General features: G+C 41.5%; 1 protein-coding gene across 2 annotated transcripts in view; it reads left to right on the top strand.

Moving 5' to 3' along the window:
* The window catches only part of KIAA0825 (KIAA0825 ortholog), a 419,106-nt gene that overhangs the window by 31,882 nt on the left and 368,994 nt on the right, over positions 1-18,230 (top strand). Inside the window, exon 2 of one of the 2 annotated variants that reach the window (XM_074952849.1) lies at positions 4,413-4,492. The exons of the other annotated variant lie outside the window; for it this stretch is intronic. The gene's annotated coding sequence lies outside the window, so the exon portion shown is untranslated. The remainder of the gene's footprint in view (positions 1-4,412; positions 4,493-18,230) is intronic. 2 annotated transcript variants of the gene reach the window in all.

Raw genomic sequence — 18,230 nt, 5'->3', positions numbered from 1 at the left:
CAGGGCTTTGTCAAGCCTGACCTTAAAAACCTCTAAGGAAGGAGATTCCACCACCTCCCTAGGGTAAACCATTCCAGTGCTTCACCATCCTCCTAGTGAAAAAGTTTTTCCTAATATCCAGCCTAAACCTCCCCCACTGCAACTTGAGACCATTACTCCTTGTTCTGTCATCTGCTACCACTGAGAACAGCCTAGATCCATCCTCTTTGGAACCCCCTTTCAGGTAGTTGAAAGTAGATATCAAATCCCCCCCCTCATTCTTCTCTTCTGCAGACTAAATAATCCCAGTTCCCTCAGCCTCTCCTCATAAGTCATGTGCTCCAGCCCCCTAATCATTTTTGTTGCCCTCCACGGGACTCTTTCCAATTTTTCCACATCCTTCTTGTAGTGTGGGGCCCAAACCTGGACACAGTACTCCAGATGAGGTCTCACCAATGCCAAATAGAGAGGAATGATTACATCCCTCGATCTGCTGGCAATGCTCTACTTATACAGCCTCAAATGTGATTAGCCGTTTTGGCAACAAGGGCACACTGTTGACTCATATCCAGGTTCTTTTCCACTGTAACCCCTAGGTCCTTTTCTGCAGAACTGCTTCCTATCCACTTGGTCCCTAGACTGTAGCAGTGCATGGGATTCTTCTGTCCTAAGTGCACTTGTCCTTGTTGAACCTCATCAGATTTCTTTTGGCCCAATCCTCTAATTTGTCTAGGTCCCTCTGTATCCTATCCCTACCCTCCATCTTCTCTACCACTCCTCCTAGTTTAGTGTCATCTGCAAACTTGCTGAGGGTGCAATCCACGGCATCCTCCAGATCATTAATAAAGATATTGAACAAAACTGGCCCCAGGACCGACCCTTGGGGCACTCCGCTTGATGCCGGCTGCCAACTAACAGGGCCGGCTCCAGGCACTAGTTTTCCAAGCAGGTGCTAGCAGCGGCATTCAGAATGGGGTGGCAGTCTGTGTCCCGCGGCGGCAATTCGGCGGCAGCTCCGCCGCTCTTCCCACCACAGCGGCTTTTGGGCAGCAGCTCTGCTGCTCTTCCGGGTGCGGCGGCAATTCGGCGGCAGCTCTGCTGCTATCGCGGCGGCAGCAATTCGGTGGTGACTGCTTCGGGTAGCAAAATTGGTAGAGCCGCCCCTGCCAACTAGACGTGGAGCCATTGATTACTACCTGTTGAGCCCGATGATCTAGCCAGATTTCTATCCACCTTATCGTCCATTCATACAGCCCATACTTCTTTAACTTGCCAGCAAGAGTACTGTGGGAGGCCGTATCAAAAGCTTTGCTAAAGTCAAGGAATAACACGTCTACTGCTTTCCCCTCATCCACAGAGCCAGTTATCTCATCATAGAAGGCAATTAGGTTAGTCAGGCATGACTTTCCCTTGGGGAATCCATGTTGAGTGTTCCTGATCACTTTCCTCTCCTCGAAGTGCTTCAAAATTGATTCTTTGAGGACCTGCCCCATGATTTTCCCAGGAACTGAGGTGAGGCTGACTGGCCTGTAGTTCCCCGGATCCTCCTCATTCCTTTTTAAAAGATGGGCACTACATTAGCCTTTTTCCAGTCACCCGGGACCTCCCCCGATGGCCATGAGTTTTCAAAGATAGTGGCCCATGGCTCTGCAATCACATCCGCCAGCTCCTTTAGCACCCTTGGATGCAGTGCATCTGGCCCCATGGACTGGTGCTCATCCAGCTTTTCTCCAGTCCTGAACCACCTCTTTCTCCACAGAGGACTGGTCACCTCCTCCCCATACTGTGCTGCCCAGTGCAGTAGTCTGGGAGCTGACCTTGTTCGTGAAGACAGAGGCAAAAAAAGCACTGAGTACATTAGCTTTTTCCACATCCTCTGTCACTAGGTTGCCTCCCCTGTTCAGTACGGGGCCCACGCTTTCCCTGACCACCTTGTTGTTGTTAACATACCTGTAGAAACCCTTCTTGTTATTCTTAACATCCCATGACAGTTGCAACTTGGCCTTCCTGATTTCACTCCTGCATGCCTGAGCAATATTTTTATACTCCTGCCTGGTCATTTGTCCAAGCTTCCACTTCTTGTAAGCTTCTTTTTTGTGGTTAAGATCAGCAAGTATTTAACTGTTAAGCCAAGCTGGTCACCTGCCATATTTACTATCCTTTCTGCACATTGGGATGATTTGTTCCTGCAACCTCGATAAGGATTCTTTAAAATACAGCCAGCTCTCCTGGATTCCTGAAGTTCGGTCAGTTGAACTTCATTTTTCACCAGGAAAAATTTTTTTCCTGATACATGTCCAGAGTTTACCCTTAAATGAACTTGAGGTTTAATAAATCCTAAAAAAAAAAAATGTTCTTTATCCTTTTGTCCTCATCCAAAACATAAGAGACTATGGAATTAGTTGGGACACCTAATATTTAATGAAGAACTGGTAAGTGTATAGGACAGAGCAAGAAAAAATTCTTATTTAACTTTCTCTGAATTACATGTCCACTGCTCCCACCAGCCTTTTAAAATGATTTGTTACAGCATATGCAGATACTGAGGTGCATTTTATATAACTAATTCAATAACAGTTTTCCAGTTGTGTGTAGCATTATGTAGTTTTTGAAAGAAACTAAAAGTTAAATTCTTGCACTGAAGAAGCTTACAGATGAGCTTTGTAGCTACCCTCACATACTGTCAAGGAAGGATGACCTTTTAATTGAACATCTAATTCATAGAAAAGAAAGTAGCTAATATGTGAGAAATTTTCTTCTCTGATTAAGTGTACTTTGCCAGCTCATAGCTTCCTCCAAACAGTCAACATAATGCTGCACTGTGTTTTGGTTTCTAAGAGTAATACAGTTAGCAATTTCCCTTTAAAAGTATGTGTCAGCTGTCAACATTGTGATGTGCCTGATCTGAGCACAATTCCATTCGAAATTCAAATCATCTGCATGGCAGTGCAACAGGGCTGCCAGAATCTACTCTCTTTTCTACTTTTTAATTCCCTATTCCTATTCAATACATTTTTATTTTATGTGTTTGATCAAGCTGAAACTGCTATACATTAACTAATTTTACTTGTCTTCAGTTAAAATCACTGAAATAATCAGTGTAAGTTTTTTTGCTTACACACTTATTTTTAGCAAATAAGCTACTTTATTTAACTTCTGACTTGTCTAAACACGTTGAAAGTATTGAATTTTAAGGCATAACATTCACATTCTGAAAAGGGAACAGTGACAAGTTCAGTCAAAAGGAAAAAGAGGAATAATTTATAAAAGGAACTGTAGATAATGATGCCAGCCAGTTGTTTTAAAGTGCATCTATCTCAACTTTAATGAATTAGATTTGTCAACAGCATATGTTTTATGCACTACTTCTAATGAAGTGGCATACCGGCAATGCAGTGTACTTTGAGGTTTACTCCATCAAAGCTCTTTGCTGTCTTAAAGTAGACCTTTTTAAATAATAGATATTAAAAACTACATTTAAATAACATTAAGGTTGTGACACAAACACCAAATGACAAACTTCAGGCAATTCAAAGTTAAAGCTGACAACTTGTCATTAACTCACATTGTTGCTTTTTAAAAAGAAGCACAATAGCATGATTTAAGGACTGAGTGTCAGCTTAACTTTAAATTTCTTGGCTTTTGTTCTCTGGTGTCACAACCTTAATGTCATTTTTCATATAGGTTTTTGCATTTCCTTTACTACTTATTTCTTTAAAAAAACACTCTGTTTTTGTACCCAGGAGACAGAAATGGATTCTTCAGTAGTTTTGGTCTATTTGTTAAAAGCATATTTAGGCAGGAGTTTAATTTTTAATTGTGGACTAGTGGTGGTATTAGTGTTTCCCAACATACATCCCAGCTACTTGACTGAGAGTTCTTCCCATTGCCACAGCTGATCCATTCTGGAGAGGACTCTCGAAGGAATTTCCATTCCTTTATACAAAATTATGAGTTTTTAAAACTCTCCACAATTCTCAGTCATTTTTAAAAATTACTGCACTTGAAAGAGTCAAGAACCCTCTTTTCACAAAGTTGTATTATAGAATATTCAGTTGATGGATGGGATATACTGTACTTCTATAGCAAGCAGCAGTAGCCCTTTTTTCACCCATGTGGATCCCTCCAAGTTAAATCTGACTCAGACTAAGTTATTGGTCAGAAGATTTACACACACACACAAATTTGAGGCATGCACCAACTGAAATGAAGAAACTCAAAGTTAAAACCAGCACTTAAATTAAAAAAAAAAAAAATCTGTCCAATAGCATAAGTTAACAATTTATCAATGGGAATTAAGAATTTTCTCTTTTTATTGAAACATGTTTTTATGTAATATTAAAACATCTTTAAGACTTACTTTTGATTTTTTTTTATTCCTAAAATGCTACCAGTCAGTAATCTTATTACTTTTTTGTTTGTTTTTTACATAGGGCTATTGAAAAACTTCTGCTAGTGCTATGTGAACTCAACATGATCCCTTAAGAAAACTGTTAAAGCTGAAGTTCACAAGGTGATGTTACAAAGAAAATCTGTTTAGTGAAGGTACTACACAGTACAGTCTGTACTTAGTACATATGTACCTGGCAGGATATTTTTCAAGATTGCCCTGTTATAAATTATATATGTTTATGAAATTCTAGTGTGAAAATTGTCATAGCTGTCATACATGTGTATTCAAAACACAATTTTCCTCCCACTGATCAGAAGCAAAGGATGAAAGATAGGTTTACATTTTAAAAATTCTTTGACATATAGATCAGATGTTTCTAATCAAGACTATGTGAGATTTTATTCTTTAGACACTTGTTTGGAGAACCATGTAACAGCTGCTGACTTTGAATTTCAGCTTTTTTATTTTTTTTTTAAGTTAAAAGAAAAGTTAAGTGATCTTGCTCAGGGTAAGCCACTACAGAAATTCATAACTTCTCTATGGTCCAGAGGTACTTGGCATAATCATAGAGAAATAGGTAGATTTGGGCTCTGAATATACTTTAGATGATTGTGTTGTAATATGTGAACAGGTCAGAGCAATGTAGTAGTTTGTATATAACAGTATATTATATTATATGTCATATGATACGTGGTCATAGGACATTGCAAACTAGCATCAAAATAATTGCTGATTGTTTATATGAGTTGTTAAATGCTTAGTTATTTAACCTAAGGGTATATTAAAGGTTATTTTACAGGAGAAGTAGTCAATAAGCAGACCTTGGGCCAAATCTGGACTGCCAGAGGCTTTTCAATGGACTGCTCGGGCTGAAGCCGAGCCAGGGCTGGAGCCCTGTGGCGCCGTGCCCACTTCCCAGTGCAGGGCATCCCAGCATGGGGCAAGTGGTTGGACTGTGCTGTGAGGCGCAGTGTGTCCCTGGGCAGCTGCTTGTGCAGCCACAGCCCCACAAGCAGCATCACAGGGATGCGGGAGGGGGAGTGGTGATGTTTGGGGGAGGATGTCTCAACCACCCTCCCCAAGGCAGCCTAATGTGTCTCCACTACACCCTGCCCCTCCAGTCAGGGAGTAATCGAGTGTCATGTGCTCATTCTACAGCCTAATCAGAAGGCAGCGCTGTCAGGGCCCTAATTCAAATTTTTCTCTGCTTTCCCTGGAGATGGTGGGGCCCTGACTGCGGGACAAGCCCCGGTATCGGCGGTGCCAGCTACATTATTAGCACCGAAACCTGTCCCATGGCCCCAAGCTCAGTGGCCAGCGCCATGGTACCTGGGGAACCCTTGAGGGGTTCACCCAACTTCCCAGGCTGCCCAATCAGTGTTGGGCCAGTGGCCTCGGTATCCCATCCCTCTCAGGTGCTTGAGACTTTGGAGGGTAAGACTCCACAGGTCCATGAGGACCCAGAGGAGCAAGCTGCTAGACCACCAATGGACGTAGAGGTTCCCATAGTACCGGCATCATCCTTACCGTCACCAGACAAATCTATAATGGGGCCCCCTCACCCGGTTCCTTAGGATGACACCAAAGCGCACCACGGACTTTTGAAGAGGGTCACTTCTAACTTCAGGCAGAGGAATTGGAAGAGCCCTCTGGAAGAGTCCTCGGACTCCCTGTTTGACATCGTATACTCCTCGGCTCCTGCCGGGGGGGGCACTACCCCTTCATGAAGGTGTTTTCAGGATCACTAATGCCCTGTGGCAGACCCCCTCTTCCCTGGCCCCATCTCTAAAAGGGCCGAATGCAAGTATTTTGTGCCAACCAAGGGGCATGAGTACTTGTACTCCCACCCAGCCCCCAATTCCCTTGTGGTTGATGTGGTAAAACACAAGAAGAGGCAGAGACAACCAGGGGCCACCCCCGGAAATAAAGACTCCAGGAGGCTGGATCTTTTTGGACGTAAGGTTTATTCGTCTTCCAGCCTTCAGCTGAGAGTAGCCAACCACCAAGCCCTCCTTGGCCGATATGACTTCAATATGTGGCAAGCCATAGCCAAGTTTGAAGGGGTGCTCCCCAAGGCTTCCAAAAGTTCTGAGCGATCTTTGATGAGGGCATGACCGTGGCCAGGGCGGCCCTCCAAGTGGTGTCAAACGCTGATGATGCTGCTGCCTGCATCATGGCTTCCGCTATCTCCGGGTGGCGAGTCTCTTGGCTGCTCCTCTCTGGGTTGTCCACCGAGGCCCAGCAGTCTATGCAGGACCTGCCCTTCAACAGCTGAGCCCTATTTGTGGAGCAAACAGAAAACAAATTGCATGGCCTTAAAGACTCCCGCACCACCCTGAAGACCATCAGTCTCTACGTCCCAGCCCTGGCGCATAAGCGGTTCAAACGACAGCAGCCACAGGGTCAGGGGAGCCAGCCTCAGCAGGACCATCCCCATAAACAAGTCAAGGGCTACAAGTTCCATCCCAGCCACCTGCCTCTACCCTCTGCCTGGTCGGACTCGACCTGGAATAAGCCGGGGGGTAAGTGGTGTTTTGAGGGTGCACCCGCGGGTGAACTACCAGACCATTCCCCGGATCCGTCTTTCTGAGTGTTCTCCTTTCCCTCTTTCTCCCTGCCTGGTCAGCTATAACCTCAGACCGTTGGGTCCTCAGCACAGTGGAACAGGGTTATACCCTCCCGTTCCTTTCTACCCTCCCCCTTGCTCCCCTCCCTGGATCGGGGAGCCTGGTATACTGCCCTCGACTTGAAGGATGCATACTTCCACATAGCGATCTTTCGAGATCAGACACTTCCTCCAGTTTACGGCGGGGCCCCACCACTACCAGTTTACGGTCCTCTCATTCGGCCTGGTGACAGCACCAAGAGTGTTTGTTTACCAAATGCATGTCGGTGGTAGCGGCTTACCTTAGGTGCAGTGGTATCCAGATCTACCCATACCTCGATGACTGGCTTGTCAAAGGCAGCTCCAGGTCTCAAGTTCAAAGGGATGTCATGGTGCTTCACACTATGTGCTGCGCTCTGGGGCCTACTGGTGAAGGACAAAAAGTCGATGTTAGTGCCAGTGCAGAGGACAGAGTTCATCGGAGCGGTCCTTGACTCGACCTGTGCCTGGCCATTCCTGCTGATGGAAACCTTCCACACATTGACAAACCTCATCGCAGAAGTCTCCGCATTCCCTCTGACTACTGCCAGGGTCTGCCTGCGCCTGCTGGGCCACATGGTAGCGTGCAGTTAGGTGGTCTGCCATGCCAGGCTCCAGATGTGGCCCCTGCAACAATGGCTGGCGACAGTCTATTCCCAGTTCTGAGACCCCCTGGAAAAGATTGTTACCAAAGATCGATATTTGCCTCGCTGCAGTGGTGGACCGACCGCAGAACAGTCCTGGAAGGGGTTCCGTTCGACAACCCTCCCCACTCCCATCGAGTTGGTGTTGGACGCCTCGGACCTCAGCTAGGGAGGTGTGTATCGGCGTCCTCCAGACTCAGGGGATGTGGTCCCCGGACAAAATGCTGTTGCACTTTCAGATGGGATGAAGTAGTTGATTTAAGGGAAGCATACTGTAATGGAACATTTGAACTAAAAATAGGTTTAGTCGGAACTCATCCAACATAGCTGTCACTGCACTCAGTTTTAAGTGGTTAAATTACAAAAACAAAATGGATTAAGCTTTTAAAATCTTGAATATAATATAAGTTCCTAGCTACCTCATCATCCTATTTCTTGAGCCTTGTAATTTTTTGCTTTATATAAAAGTTGTAAAAGTGCAATAAAATTAATTCAAGAAAAAATAAATTTGTGAACTCATTAATGGGAATGTGCAGGGAAATCTTTTACTACCTTTTTATCTTTCCTCTATCAGTTTTTCCTCCCATTCTATTATGAAATATATTCTTCCTTTTTTGAGAAGGATCTTAAATTTACAATACAAAATTGGTTAGATGCAAAAGATTTTTAAGATGGTAATAAGACAAATAGCATGCATTGTTTACACTGTTGCACTTGTGTGATTACACGATGCACTTGAGGCTTGTAATTATGTAAGGAATAACACAGGACATGATGATCAGTTGTACGATATTTATGAACACACACACTTTTAGGCATGAAACCAAAAGCTGTGCGCCTTCAGCATTACAGAATTTCATATAATATCCTTACTGTAGTTTTTTATTACAGCAGGGAGGAGGGACATCTTTCAGCATCACAATTGCTGATTGACACCCAAAAGGGATTTACCATACAAAGGAGAGAAAGTAGGAAGTCATAGTCTGGGCTATAAATTAAGGAGACTTTGACAACATATCTTTGGTACCATTTCCTTCTCCATCTTTTAATACCTGTGGCTCTGTTCCTCCCTGTAATGAGGTCCTTGACACCTTGATGTCATGCAGTGAAGTCCCTCATTAATACCCTTGCTTCATACTCAAATCACCCAGGAGATACTGCTGTCATATTACTACATGAAGCATTCCACTCTGAAGTTGAAGGAAATTATCTCCACTCTACTTCCTTCATCTGCTGATATGGAGAATGGAAGCTTGAGATGGATTTTAAATTCTGATTTCCCTGCCTTTTCCTATGGCATTTCACTGTGTTTTGTTATCACAAGGTCTCCTGTCACAATTAGCAAAATTTGTAAGGAGTTGGTGCAACTTAAGTGATTAATCACCACTTTTGCCACCTTTTTCTGAAACAATCCCTCAGTAGAAAGTATAAATTCTCCTTTAGATGTTGAGGTTGAAATGTTTGCTAGCTGCAATACTCTTCATTGCCTCATGACCAGGAACTGCCTGTAAATTTCAGTAAATGCTATCCTTTCATCTGGAATTTGAGATGTCTGTTTCCATAAAATTCTCCTAAGAAGAGGATAAGCACAATTAAGAAGAGCCTTGGGAATGAAGAAGTAGCTCCTGCCATGACAACTGTTCTTTCATTTCCTCTAAAGCTCCTTCAATACATGTGCCATAAGAAGTCATGAATAATTTCTTTTTAAAAGATTCTTTCATTTTATTATACATTACAAAACATCTATGGTACTATATAAGTAAAGAGTGCCATCCACAAATAAAGGACTCTTAACTTATATTGTAAGCATTTATTTACAAGACTAATAGGATGAGATTACAAGCTGAGAAATGCTGAGGGAACATAAAGATGAAGACTTCTGCAGGGCAAATAGTTGGAAAAATAATTCATAAATATATGTGACATCGGAATTACAATAATGGTCAAGTCAAAACTTGCACCAGTTTTTGTTTCCTGTTCCATGATCATTTGGGCAGCTATTTTTGTTCACGCTAATTTTGTAGAGGAGCTTGTATTTGTGTATAAATGCACATACTCACATATCAATAAGTATATTTGTGCTTGAATAACCATACTCTGGAGATGGTTGCTTTATCCGCTAACATACAATACTGGCTTTATGTGTTTGGGAGTGAAGGTATTTGTTACCAGGAAAAAAAATCTCTGGCTTCCTTAAAATGTACAAGAAACTTTGACTCCAACATCAGTAAAAGTAGCATTGGGGAAGAGGTCAGGTAGACTGGATAGGAGAAGTGATGTGTATACATGTTCCATTCGAAGAACACAGAGCAAAGATAAATTGGATAAAATATGATAAATTTTAAAGTAGCAAAGTTATATATCAAATATTGTTTTAAGGGATAATCAAATGCAACAGAAAAGACTATGACCTCACTCCTTGGGGAAAAAATGCATATGTGCACATAATGAATGGTAGTTGGTGACATGATATAAAATGGGGATGAATAGATTTAATCCATGAAATCGTATCAAATAATTGGCAAAACAGCAGAGAACGTTATCCTGGAATATTTAAGGACTCCTAAAGTGGCTGCAAACTATCTTACAGGCAGACTAAGAAGAGTTAGCTATATAAATTAGTGGAGTGAACTGTCAAGGGAGTGTGGAATTGAATATATTGCAGTTGATGTGCTTCCCTAACAGCTAAAACTAAATACATATATTGAGTGGGTCATTGACTTAAATGGAAGTTTTTCCTGAGTAAGGAATGTGTATTTTCAGCAGAACTTGGCCCAGTGGTGTGAATAGGAGCATCCTTATTAAACTCCTGGGTGAGCACAGGGGTAGATCCTGGCCATTTGATGTAGCTAATATGGCATATTCAAGTTCTACAGACTGCAAGCTTTCATTTAAAAAACAAAACAGTAAATTTCTGGTATTCATGGTTGTAAATATCACTTTGGAAATATGAACAAAATATAAAAACGCAATGACGTATGCCTGCGTCTACAGACAGCTTGAAACAGTAACTCTGGGAGGTGTGAACTCCGCTGCTTCCATCCATCTTTTAGGATCAACTGTAAGCCTAATGATGACACAGCAAATGTTAGCATTAGCTATTTTGTGATTGATCATTTCAACAGCTAGAATTGGAAAAGAGCTGGGAGTGAAGACTGTGAAGAATTGGGAAGCTGCTGTAAGGAGATAAAGGAAGAAGAGAGACAGGGAAGAAGGAGAGAAACATTGAAAGGGTGGTGAAAAGAAACAAAGGACAGAAATACCAGCATGTGACAGGGTTCACTCACGGCTAGTGGCACCTCATCCTGGGGATTAGCTCTGGCCAGGCATTGCACCCTCCTCTAGAGATGTCTCTCCTATTGTTCTCTCATCCTGCGGACCCCTCTTGCTCAGGGAACTGCAGCCTCCTCTTTGTGACTTGACCTCTGCACAGGTCACTCCATGGTTCCCACTTCTGGGGGGTATGCGACAAATCAGGCTGTCCTCTGCCTCGTTAGTGCAGTGGCCAGTAGGGGAACCAAGGCCCTCCAGTCAGCAGCCAAGGCCTGCACTGTCCTGCCTTACTACTTTCCCCAGAGCCTTTTCTACCTTCCTGGGTTTCCCACTCTCTGGGCTCACCAGCCTCCCAACTTCCTCCTCTCAGAGAATGGCTGCAGCCTACCTTCTTGTTTCTCTTCTCAGCCTCTGGGTTTTATTACAGGTACCTCCTGTTCCTGTCCAGCTGAGCCTCATTTCGTCAATCCTCCTCCAGATGAAGCCTGGGGAATTAACTGGCCTATCTGGCCACCTTAACCCTTAAGCCTTGCATGGGATGGATGCCCCATCACACAGCAGTTGTCCTAAATGTGAAAGTATTTTCTTTTGAATAATGCTGAATATCGCAATAAGATACTGAGCAAATAATAAATGTTAAAAGTTTAATTACTACGTAAAGAACATAATCAACTTTTTGGTTTTTTTGCAGAGGTGTAATTGACATCAGGTAGGAGTTTTGCTGGGGATTCAGAGTGATGTATCATCCTAAATTTATATCCAAACCCATAGAAGTGAAATTTACTCTTCTTCATAGAATGTCCTAAATCCATTCCCCTATTTTCATTAAAACTAAGAATGATATTTATACTTATGTAGACAGATGCTATGTAACCTTGTCCTTTCTATTTTCCCCTACGGCAGCTCTTGAAAGGCATCTCAGTTATGACCTGCTTTACCGCTCTTAAACTAGACCTGGCTGTGTCAGAGAATAGATTGATAATCATGGTGGATTGAGTGGTGAATGGTTTTGTAATGTGGACAGTCATCCATGAAGTACTATTTCAGTTACTACTACCAAACTGATTTTGACTCCTGCAGTAACTTTTGGTTGGCCTGCTTATCCCTATGAACATTATTGGTCACCATCTTAGTATCTGTCGGGAAAAATAAGGTTTGGTGTATTTTACATGTAATGTGATATTGGGGATAAAAGTTAAAATGCTGAGTGAGGCTTAAATCAAATACCGAGATATTATAATAGAAATCAATATGGTGTAGAATTTCAAGATCAAAAATATGTGCAACAGGTGTTACCATGTCGCTAGGAAAGCTCTACTATGAGAGAACAACACAGTAATAGGGCATGATCATGTTCCTTTGTCACTGGGGTTGCTTGGGAAGGAGAACAAATGAAAGAAGTCAGGGAAGAATAGTATGATGGAGGAGATCCATTTACTAGCCAAAAATGAAATGAGAGCCCTTATATCAGTCCTATATTCTAATTAATAAAATTAATTAGAATTGCAATTAAGTATAAAAATGCCACATTTAGACACCTATTTGCCGACTTTGTCATTTATTTTGAGGCTCTTTCATGGTAGGCTTTTATTGTCTTGGATTATTATGGCTACTTAGAGTAGAATCGTTTAAAGTTAATCAAAGTTACTTTGTCCTGTGTATAGGGCTAGGTCAAGCAGCATGGAACAGACAAATGCCATGTACTGTATTTCAAAAATATTTTACAACTTGAGATTTTCAATAGAAAGAGCCTTAGTTAGTTTATATTGCTTCCCAATGGCTAATAACACTTTGAAGTCTGATACTGCGTTATACAAAATATGTGGGGGGGTTTTAGTCAGGGAACCTAGCCTCTCTAACTGACCAGAAGTAGAGCTAGGCAGGAAACTATTGTGCTGTCCCGTGAGGATTTAGGAGATTTCAACATTTTTTCCCATTCCCCAATTCAGGATGAAAAGTGAAAATCTCAAAAAAATTCATTAAAAAAAATTGAATTGGTTCAACTGAAAAATTGTGTTATGATTCTGATTTTTTTAAACTATAAATTACCTTTAATTTCAAAATGAAAAGTTGTTTCAACCCCAAAATGGAACTTTTTCATTTTGAAACAATGGGACTTATTGACCATTTTCAAACTGAATTCAAAATTTTTTCAAAACAGGAAATTTGACAAAACTAACCTTTTCCTGCAGACAGGAGGAAAAAGTTCTATGGCCTGTGGTATAAAGGAGGTCAGACTAGATTAAGTGGTTCCCTCTGGCCCTGGAATCTATGAATCTATGAATAGTTTTGGTTTTGATAAATTGGTGTTTTCTGATGAAAAAACATTTTGTTAGGAAATTCCTGACCTGCTGTATCCAGAAGCCCATTGATTCTTAGTATCTTAATTTACTTTTTTTCCTTATGTAAATTTTCATACTATGCTTTAATTGACTCACATAAGCTCTAAATAGAATGCTGATTATACAGTTCAGTGGTTCATCAGAGAAATCAGTTACTTTTAAACTTGATCCATGTGAAACAGTGAGTTATGCTACCAAGTTTACTTTGAAGACAAGTCAGCCAGGGGAAAAAGCTTGCAGATCAGATGACTTTGTGGAAGCTTATTTGTCTGGAACACGTTTTCAGAAGTCAAATGGTCAGCTTTCTTAGGCTATTGTTCAAGAGGGTGAAAATGTAACTTCTGTGTTCCTTAGAAGTTTGATTACATCATTGGTTGTCTGCGAGTTTTTGCATGATTTAGTGAGTGAATTTTAGAAATATGAAATTATCAGAAATCTCATCTTCCGCAACCACTTCTTTTATGTTCTTCTTTTTTCCTAATTAAGTGTGTGGGGATGGGTAATTCACAATGTGCATTTGTCATCTCTTGCATGTTCCTTCAATCTGTTAGGTGCAATTTATGAATGATCTTTTAGTAGAAACTGCTGGGTTCTTTTAACACAACTACAGTTGTTGGCTTGCTAATCCTGAGAGTCAATCTATACTAAACAAGAAGCTCATATCAAACTCTTGGCAGCTTCAGTTAAAATTAAAACGTGCTTTACTGTAGAGATTGTCAAGAGTGGAAATAATGTTTGTCCAGCTGGACAGCTTTCTTTTGTAGGTACTAAATGAAAGTTGAGATTCTGTCTCCTCCTTGAAAGCTTCTGTGTCAAGAAGGTAATTTGGACTGTTTGTGGTTTGACAGGGATTATTAAAATCAGATGAAGTGAAGGGAAGCAAGTGTGAGAAAGCAAAATTGACACTGACACACTCTATTATTTGCAGCTTGGATCATGATGACTATGTTGATATGATGGATTCTAAATGTGAGATTCACTGTTATATGTTAAGTGGCAAATATGGTAAAATGCAGTTATAGTAATGGATTTTCTGACAACACTGAAAGAGCCAGTTGTTTATTTTCACTTTGGGAGTGGTGGGGGGAAAGTTAAGGGAGAATGTCAGTTCTTCCCGTGAAAAGACTTAACCAACAACACGTTATCCTTCTTTTGAGTTCATAGAGCTGGCAAGTATACTTCAAAGGGAATAATACTGGGGATTAGGAATTGAAGGAACGGGTCATAAGATTTTTTTATTGACTTGAATTTTGGTAAGAAATTTCTAGCATAAATATTTTTGCATAAAATGAGCTCTAATATTAAAGGTTGTCTGTTACAGGTTAATTTTCCATGACTGGCATCATGTTGTTTTTAAATAACAATCTTTTTCTGCCACTTCTAGATACTATTTAAAAACTCAAATTATTGCTGTTATGCATACAGCTGAATTTTTAGTTATTGAAAACATATTAACTGCACATTGTATGTATGTTTAGGTGTCTAATCATATATTATGTATCATTTAGTCAAATTCATTTGTGTAATCTATTTGATATATAGTAAGTATTCAATATATATACAATAAATAAATCAATACAAAAGAAATATGGTGTATCTCTTATTGTAGAACACCAGATGGGTACAACCAGCATCCTTACATGCACAGTATATTTTTAGTCAAAATATGCATCAAATTGAGCTAATAAGTTGTTGTAGTTTATTATTTCTATGGCAATAGCATGTAGAGGCCGCATCTGAGGCCAGGTTCCATTTGTGCTAGGCACTAAATATGCTAACAGACAGTCCCTACTCTGAAGAGATTACTGAGTAAGTACTGAGCAGACAAAAGATGCGAGAAAGGAATAGTATCATCCCCATTTTACAGATGGGAAACTTTAATATACAGAAATCAGTTGACTTCTCAAAGGTCACACAGGAAATCCGTGGTAGAGCTAACAATTGAACCCAGATTCCTTGAGTCCCAATTCAGTGTCTTATCCACAGTACCACCTGCAAAACATTTAACTGTTGAATCCCAAGTATCTCAACATTTATAATAATACAGTACTTGTGTAGTGTTTACATTTTCCAAGTATTATACAATCATGAATACCCTTAAACAAGCCTTCGAGTCAGTATTTGCTATTTTCACTATTATACAGTATGAAACCTGAGACAGCAGTTACGTGACTTGCTCAAGGCCACAAGTCACTGGCAAAGCTGCAGTGGGAATGTGTGAATACGTTGTGTTCAGGTCACAGCTCATTACAATTTGGGTGTAATGCTAGTGGTGAGGGAAAAATTGCTGATGGAGGTGACACTCCTTCCCATGAACTGGAGCTTTAGAGTTTTGTGGGTGTGAAGAGGTGCTCTGGGATTGGGTGATGGACAGGAAGGGATGGGCACATTTGTGGGGAATGGCAATAGCAGAGTAGAGAGAGAGGGAAAGGAAGCAGGCTGCTCCTTCTCTCATGCCCAAGCTTCTGCTGGGTCCTAGTGATGTTGCAGCCCTCTCTCCCCCTTGATCCCTGTTTTAGACATACCCCATCAGTTGAGCAACACTGTGCTAAACTGTGTACATAGTTGTATTATGTTAACTATATAGCCTCTGCATAGCATAAAATTGCTAGAAGCATAACTTTTTTTCATATTGTGAGGGTGAGATACTCAGTTTTAAGGCAAATTGGAAGCATATTTTTGCACTGAGTGTAATTTTCAGGCAAATATTACTGAATATCATATGCATCTTACATTTGCATTTCATTCTAGGTTCAGTAAAACATTTAATGTTATCAGTGGTGGGTATTGTCTCAACCCCCTTCTCACCCCCTCAAAAGTGTTAATTTCTCTAAACACGGAGCCTCCTGTCCTTTAGGATGCTGAAATAACATGAATTAAATGTCTTTTATGTTTGATATTATATTGGGGTCCATGGACTCTGATTGTATGGTTATGAAATTTTCCACATACAATTTAAAGTTTTATAATTGATTGTAGTTAAGTGTCAAAAAGAAAACCTTTTGGAATATATAACTAAGGTAAATAGGATGTTGTTCTTGAGTGCTGGCAGATACATATTCCATTCAGATGTGTGCGTGCCCAGCATGCCGAAGCTGGAGAACTTTGTGTAGTGGACCCTATCAGAACAGTGCATGCGATCCATGTCTTCTCACTTCCCCTGCTGATTTCCCATTGCCCTGATTCCTTCCGCGCCCCCCTCCAGTTCCTTATTACCACCCAGAGCCTGACAGAGCACCCCGTGTAGTTTTTCCTCACTGTTACTGCATTACAGCAAGATTTCTTTGTGTGCTTTGTAAATAGTTAGTATTAGCTTAGTAGTACCCTTTAGTTAGTTAGTTTAGTTAAAATTATTTTGGTTTAGTAGTTTGTTTAATGGTTTTCTAGTTTAGTAAACCTGGTGATATGACATCACCAGGCTTTAAGCAATATACTTTGGGGTGGCTACCCTGAATATTGACCCCCACACTCTGTGCTTTTGCCTAGGAGAGGGGCACATTAAAGAAAAGTGCAGTATCTGCTGGTTGTTCAAAAAGAGAATGCAAGTTGCCAGAGACCTAATCCTCAAGAAATACCTCATGGAACAAGCCATGAGGCCCACTTCAGCTCTGGGATATTTTCACAGATCATCCAGCCCCTTAAACTACTTCAGAACTGGGACTGGTTCCTGTTAGACTCACATTCTTATCTGAAGAGAAGAAGGGACTGCTCTCCTACCCCTGGACCTCTGTGGAAGAGAACTCACAAACTTGTTTGGAGCTATTCTAGGGCTCAGAAAGATTCTTCCTTTTCTTCTAAGAGGAGTGCAGAAACTTCTCAAGTGTCCAAGACAGAGCAGGGCCATCTACCCTCTTCCCAGTACTGAGGTGAGAACACCAGATGAGTACCATACTGATGACTCCAGTACCATCAACCGGACATAGATTGAGTCCAGTACAAACAGCATCAGTTTTGGTCCCAGTTGACCCCACAGTCACGTGAGGCAGCAGTTGATTTACTCTGCTTTTCATTCTGGGTTCTCCTCTGATATAGGAGTCCTCAGTTGTGGAAGTACCTTCTGCAGTCCCGCGCCTGTCCGAGTTGATTGCCCTAGACTGTGCTGTGTTACTGCTGTTTTCCTCAGTACTGATTACGTAGCCCGGTAAAGAGGTGACTCCAGTTCCATCATCAGCATTGAGACACCCTTCTTTAGTACTGATACTGTCTTCAGCTCCAATTGTAGCATCAGTCTCAGCGTTCAGTACTGAGCCATTTTTTTGAACAGGGCGCTGACCTCTGCATCAGTACTGATGGCCTTTTCAGTAATGGCTTTTAGTGTGGTCTCAACATCCTGAGTGGCATCTTTGGCACCTATTACTGTACTGATTTTGGTACCAATACTGTCTTCTTACTGGACTTCGGGCAGACCGGGATGATTGGTGGCCCCTACAAGTCTGGCTTCTCCACTGCCTATGGATTATTTGCAGGCTTTCTCACAGTCAGGTCTGGAATATTCTTCTCCTCTCCATCCCTTTCCAGGTATTGATCATGGAAGTTTTCTAGACTGCCTCTGGAGGAGCAGCATCAACACCAAGACTGACACTGTTCCTACATCAGGGATTGGACTTATAGCATATTCTGGCCTCTTATACGCTATTCATTTCTTCAGTCATCCCCTGGGAATGCTTGGGGTGCCTCCCGCTCTTCAAGATCCCAATCATTCCAGAGCAAGGTCACCTAATCCTTCCATTGTCCCACCTCCTGACGCATCTAATTTGGAGATACAAACTGATATAGCTCCTACAGAATCACTAATGTGGCAGAGCAACTTACTAGCACAGGAACAATCCTTGCCCTCAGAAGGGTCCACATGTTCCATTTCCTCTGTCGTCATCCTCACCAGATGATTCCACTATCCTGGATTCATCTTATCCTATTTCTGAAGACATTAAGTCTCATTAAGACCTCCTAAGGAG

This window comes from Natator depressus, chromosome 5, assembly GCF_965152275.1.
Source record: "Natator depressus isolate rNatDep1 chromosome 5, rNatDep2.hap1, whole genome shotgun sequence".
NCBI lineage: Eukaryota > Metazoa > Chordata > Testudines > Cheloniidae > Natator > Natator depressus.
This window is presented reverse-complemented; position numbering and strand designations above follow the sequence as displayed.